Genomic DNA, 6,722 nt, shown 5'->3' on the forward strand with positions numbered 1-6,722 from the left:
TACATTGCCATGGTCTGACATACCGACAAAAGGACTGAGTACGTGAAGAGAGAAACCACACATGTTTGGATGTTCACATTGGCTTATTATCAAGATGCTGAGCCTGACTGCTTTGAAGTGAAAAGCAAACGGAAAATCTCTGGAGGATGAAGCTTTCCTTGAGATTTCTCAAATGTGTTCGGTTCTGGCAGGGCCACTCAGCCCTCCAGAGCATTATTCTCTTACAACCAAAACAACTGCCCATATTTTGAAATGAAATTCTGAATAATTTTTTGTTCTAATTATTCAAATAGCTCCACATACTTCAGCTTAAATGTCCTTTAATAAAACTGATGTCATGTCCTTAAATTTTCCTGAAAATTGTATAGATAGAAGAACATTTAAATAGAGATATGCATATATACATAGTTTTCTCAGGGAAAATATAGTATACTTATTTCAAAACTGTCTTATTATCTTACTTTTTATATATCCGTGAGGAATGTATAAGTTTTAAAAAGATGCAAGTGGACAATTAAGGCATATTTCAACTTAGTTCTTGTTTTCTTTAAACATAATTCAACCAATAGTCAAACCTATTCTTAGTACCTCATCAATTTTATAAAGCTGACTTGACTGACTGATAGTGTATTCCACTTGAATTCATCCATAGGAATGATGAAAGATAGATTTTATATTCATACTAGATATTTTATTAATACATTGATATTTATTTTCATGTTGCTATCATTTAATTATGGCTCATATCTCACTGGGATCCCCAAAGAGGTGCAAAATCTCCTCCAGTTTTAGGAGCATCAAGAGGCCAAGAAGATGTAGAAAGGATTTCTCTTAAGGGGCTTTGAACTTCTTAGGTCCATATTTTAACAGTTGTGTCCCAAAAAAGAATAACTAATTCTATAAGACATTAATAGGCATTCAGAAAATAAAATCATTTCGTGGTCAAATTTAGGTAGTATAGCATCCTAGATTCCCTTCTTGGAAATCCACAATACCCAGCTGCATTTTAAAGCTCTGAGAAGTCCCCGAGTGAAATAAATCAGTAAAAAAAAAAAAAGGGACCTGAGTCAGCTTTTTATCAGGCTTCCTCCTGCCTGTCAGCCCTGGTCCTCCCTTACTGCCTGGGGATCCACTGTACTCTAAACCCAGTTCTGGCCCAGTCTACCTTTGAGCACCTTTGGGCGGTTGTAGGTTGCCCAGAATTTTCTGTAGACCCTCATAGTCTATAGACTCTAGCCTCTATGGTGCTTCCTTAAAGAAAGAATAAAAATCATTTAATTACTAGAACAAATTATGATTGATGTCCTCCAGGCTTTAAAATGATTCTTAGTCTATTTCTTACTCAACCTTCCTCTGCTGAAAATTTAGCAGGGCTGTCTTAAAATGTCCCTAAATCCTAATATCAAATAATCACTGGTTGAAGGGAGGGGAGATCCTTAAAATCTGAAAACTTATCTGGACACAGGTACATTCTAGCATTAAAATCAGGTTCAGTCTGATGTATGCTCTTCTAGTAATCCCTTAAATTGAATTTAACTTTGCCTTCTCTACTTTTTGTTAATGTAAAACTGAACTACATTCATGAAAGTGTTTCAAGCTGGGAAGGTTGTATACTCAGGAGGAAGTTCAGTTGTATCTTCTATGCATAAGTTACCTTCTTTTGGGCTTTAATCACCCACCACATTTGTTGTCGTTGTTGTTGTTTCCACTTCTGTTTCTTGGTGTAGTGTTCATTTTGGGTGATGAGGTAAATATTAAAAAAATATGAACCCTGATGTTTTAAGGATAAAGTGCAACAGTGGAAATGGAAAAAGAAAAATAACATTCTCTGTACCCATCTCTCAGGCACCTGATCTGTGTTTTCTCATTTAACACTCAACAATCCTATGAGTTGGGCACTATATTCTCCAAGTTAAAGATGAGGATTTAAGTTCCAGATTTTCTTTTTTCAAAAAGAAGATGATCAGCAACTATATTCTCTAAATTTCCCCAATATATCAATAGGCTATAAAATGGTTTGGTGAAATATAATATTCAAATATTAAGTAATTGAAACTAATAAAATTATTTGAAGTTAGCTCATTTGTTTACTTTTTTGTGAAATTCTGATCCTTCCTTTCGCCCTTTGATACTACATTTACATTAGACTTCAAATCTGAAATAACGATTGGTTATATAATTTAAATCATAATTTCCATAACATTTACTTACTCCTTATTCAGGACTGGTCAGTAATTTTGGTAAGGACCTCCCAGATTATCTGAGAGGAAAGTTTGATAATTTCCTCTAACTGTTCTATTCATTTAAATAGAGTACTGTCTATCATTTAAAAAAGAAGCAAAATAATCCCAGATATCCATGCTACACAATGATAAACGATCTAGCATTAAGAAAAGCTGGGTATGAGGTGAGTTATTTCCAGAGGGTTCATGCCAATCACCCAACTGACTTGATCGATACCATTCAGTATGATACAGTACAATTCCAACTGGAAACCCACAATAAATATGGTTGTTGAAATCAAAGCTGGCCAAATTCTTGCCAATCAGTTAATTGTATTTAAGTGCTCAACGTTTAAACACTCACACGGATTTACAGGTTTACAGAAGCAAATGTAAGCTTTCTAGTTCTAAATTCATTGAACAAGCAAGGCGCTGTGAAAGTAAATTACCACTAACCCCATCAATAAAGTCAAGTTCCAGACACCCTACACTACATGTCAACATATCAAAACTAATAGTAATGATAGCAATTTAACAAATGGTTTGATCTGATCTTTCAGTGATTGCTTCAATAAAGCTCCTACTTCTTTTTTTTTTTTTTTTAAATCTTTATTGGAGTATAATTGCTTTACAATGGTGTGTTAGTTTCTGGCGTATAACAAAGTGAATCAGCTATACATATACATATATCCCCATATCTCTTCCCTCTTGCGTCTCCCTCCCACCCTCCCTATCCCACCACTCTAGGTGGTCACAAAGCACCGAGCTAATCTCCCTGTGCTATGCAGCTGCTTTCCACTAGCTATTTATTTTACATTTGGCAGTGTATATAAGTCCATGTCACTCTCTCACTTCGTCCCAGCTTACCCTTCCCCTCCCTGTGTCCTCAAGTCCATTCTCTACACCTGCGTCTTTATTCCTGTCCTGCCCCTAGGTTCTTCAGAACCTTTTTTTTTTTTTTTTTTAGATTCCATATATATGTGTTAGCATACGGTATTTGATTTTCTCTTTCTGACTTACTTCACTCTGTATGACAGACTCTAGGGTCCATCCACCTCACTACAAATAACTCAATTTTGTTTCTTTTTATGGCTGAGTAATATTCCATTGTATATATGTGCCACATCTTCTTTACCCATTCATCTGTCGATGGACACTTAGGTTGCTTCCACGTCCTGGCTATTGTAAATAGAGCTGCAGTGAACACTGTGGTACATGACTCTTTTTGAATTACAGTTTTCTCAGGGTATATGCCCAGTAGTGGGACTGCTGGGTCGTATGGTAGTTCTATTTTTAGGTTTGTAAGGAACATCCATACTGTTCTCCATAGTGGCCGTATCAATTTACATTCCCACCAACAGTGCAAGAGGGTTCCCTTTTCCCCATACCCTCTCCAGCATTTATTGTTTGTAGATTTTTTGATGATGGCCATTCTGACTGGTGTGAGGTGATACCTCATTGTAGTTTTGATTGGCATTTCTCTAATGATTAGTGATGTTGAGCATCCTTCCATGTGTTTGTTGGCAATCTGTATATCTTCTATGGAGAAATGTCTATTTAGGTCTTCTGCCCATTTTTTGATTGGGTTGTTTGTTTTTTTGATATTGAGCTGTATGAGCTGCTTGTAAATCTTGGAGATTAATCCTTTGTCAGTTGCTTCGTTTGCAAATATTTTCTCCCATTCTGAGGGTTCTCTTTTTGTCTTGTTTATGGTTTCCTTTGCTGTGCAAAAGCTTTTACGTTTTATTAGGTCCCATTTGTTTATTTTTGTTTTTATTTCCATTTCTCTAGTACGTTGGTGAAAAAGGATCTTTCTGTGGTGCATTTCTTTGCTAAAATTTTAGTAATCTGCTCTTCTATTTATCAAAGGGAGTAATTTAAAAGTAACTGTAGCCTGCAATTTGAGCAGAAGAAGTAAACAAAAATTTTCCCCTTGTCTGTAAGGTTTTTATTTGAGAAAGACCAGAGAATGGAATGCGTCGATGCTCCATGTAGACTACAGATATGATACACCCCTTTCCTGGAAAATGAAGAATGCAAATGAGTGAAAACTGGCTTTACAAAGGAAATGAATAGGTATTCCAAATCCTTATAAATTTCTTATTTCTTCAGCATACATAACTAGATTTTATGCCAGATCTGAAACATTTTAGAACTATGTAATGCATCAGTAAGAACTACTAATTACTGAAAGGTAGTTACGTGACAGATACTGAGATAAATGCTTTACATACATTGAAAAAACTTTAAACAGTATAAAATGATGCCTATGAGGGAGGTCTTGGTAACCCCATTTTACAGATTATGGAAATTAGACTTTAAACATTTAGTAAGTTGTCCACAATAACACTGTTGGAAGAATGAATGGTTCAAGGATAATCCAATGTAACCACTGAGTGGAACTACTGCACTCTACTGCCTTTCTGATTCTCCTTATTATGAAGCATAAATTTTCTATATAAATGGTAGCATTTCTTTGCCTGCTGTTGTGTAGTGTAGACTCAGTCTTCTAAAGAAACAGTGTGAGTACAGCTGTATGAGAGGCAGGATGCTTTAGAAATACCCAGCCACCTGGAAAACCATAACAAATATGACTTGGTAATCAGCTCTTTCCCAGAGCTGTGATGTCTCACATGTCAGAAGTGGTATGCACTTCCCAGAGCTCTGACAAAATTACACCCAAATGAAATTTCTTCCTCACCAGGGAAACTGGAGAACAATGAATGACACTGGTACAGCATTTACAAACCACAATCCTGAATGCACAGGGATTTTTTTTTTTTCCTCTCTAAACAACCATCAATAAACAAATCCTTAGACTTGCCTATGGGGAGTAATGTGAATTCAATCCTTGCAGCAAATGCTATGGTCACAATAGTAATTACAGAAAAAAAAAAAATGACTTGATACTTCGATCCAAGAAATCAGACACTAGACCAATCTAAATCTTGTGATGAAAACCCAGGTGCAGATTTACGTATGTGCGCAGAAATGACTTTCCTTCAGCTCCCTTTTGGGCCCTGTGCCACTGTGCTGAGTTCAGACTTCTACAGGGAGTAGAGAAATCATGTCTAAGTCCCTGGTATGTCACTTCTCTGCATGGCTCTTGGACATGCACAAAAGTATTGCAGATGCCAGCTGTGCTCAAGGCTGCAGTATGCTGATCAGAAATTCTTTCCTCTCACTAAAGAATAAACCTGAATTGAGACTCAAAGAGGGAAAAGGGAAAATGCTCTCACTCCTTTGGGGTTTTAGCAGTGGCCATAGGCTTCAATAGCACAAATATGGGAAAATAAAGCTGAATTATCATAGAATCTGTATAGTTTTTCACCCCAATTTTAATTTAGTCAGTTGGCTCAGTCAGTGATACATATCTTTCAACATACTTAGTTGGCACTACATGGCACATGAACTATGGTTAAATTAACTGTATTTGATCATGTAATTTGGCAGGATTCCAATAAATATTTTTTGGAATGAATGAATGAATCACTGATATAACTAAACATATATTTTACAAGTTGAAGTAACATCTTTCCTTTACGCCATAATTATTGGAATGCAAACTGAAAGTAAATACATATATTTACTTTTACTCAGACCCTTTGACCCTACTCAAGTGAGAAAACCTCCCCAATTCCTAAGAAATTAGTAGAACGCCTTTAACTTAAGTGGAGCTTCCCTCTTCCTGGGATTCTAGAAGCATAGGATTGGAGTTGGAGTGAGACTTTTCCTGTTCAAGTGACACACTCCACAGCAACAGGAAATATTCAAATGTAAACACTGAAGAAGGAAGGATATTGACTATAATTAACTGTAAAATTACTAGGAAAGAAGAAAAAGGGTGAATTTCAATTGCAAATAACTTCAAAAATTCTCAAAATTTTTGCACGTTACGTATATGAAAATAGAGATAACCAATTCCTTCTATAAAGTATCACTTCACTAAATTTGGCCTAGCGATGTGATCAAGACATCTAGATTTTTTTCCCTTAAAGGAGTATGGAGAAAGTTGGAAGGGATAGATAAATTATAATTGACAAAATGTTGATAGTGTTTTGTAACTCATGGGGGTTTATTGCACAAGTTTCTATGTATGTGGTGGTACCTTACAGAAAAGCAAACAATGTATTTTCTCTACAAGTAAAAACCATTCTTATCTTTTCTAATGTTTTCTCATTCCTATTCACTCTCATTCTTCATGTTTGTTTCATTTTGAAAATTCATATTGTACCTCTAGAAATTATTAAATTGTTTTTACTATGTTATTTGAAATAATATTTATGTACTGGTAGATTATATATAACATATTAAGTATGCCTAACAGAATGCCTAGAACATTGTAGTTGATAAATATGTTATAGATATTATTTTTATTAACTTCTATAATAGATTTAAAGGATTTTTAAAGAAGATATGAGTATGACATCACCATAATAAAAGTAAGTTTTTTCAAGTTCCCAAAAGTTATGGGTGTATAAAATCTCCTATCAATTTACC

The sequence above is a fragment of the Balaenoptera acutorostrata genome, chromosome 2 (assembly GCF_949987535.1).
Source record: "Balaenoptera acutorostrata chromosome 2, mBalAcu1.1, whole genome shotgun sequence".
In the NCBI taxonomy this organism is placed as follows: domain Eukaryota; kingdom Metazoa; phylum Chordata; class Mammalia; order Artiodactyla; family Balaenopteridae; genus Balaenoptera; species Balaenoptera acutorostrata.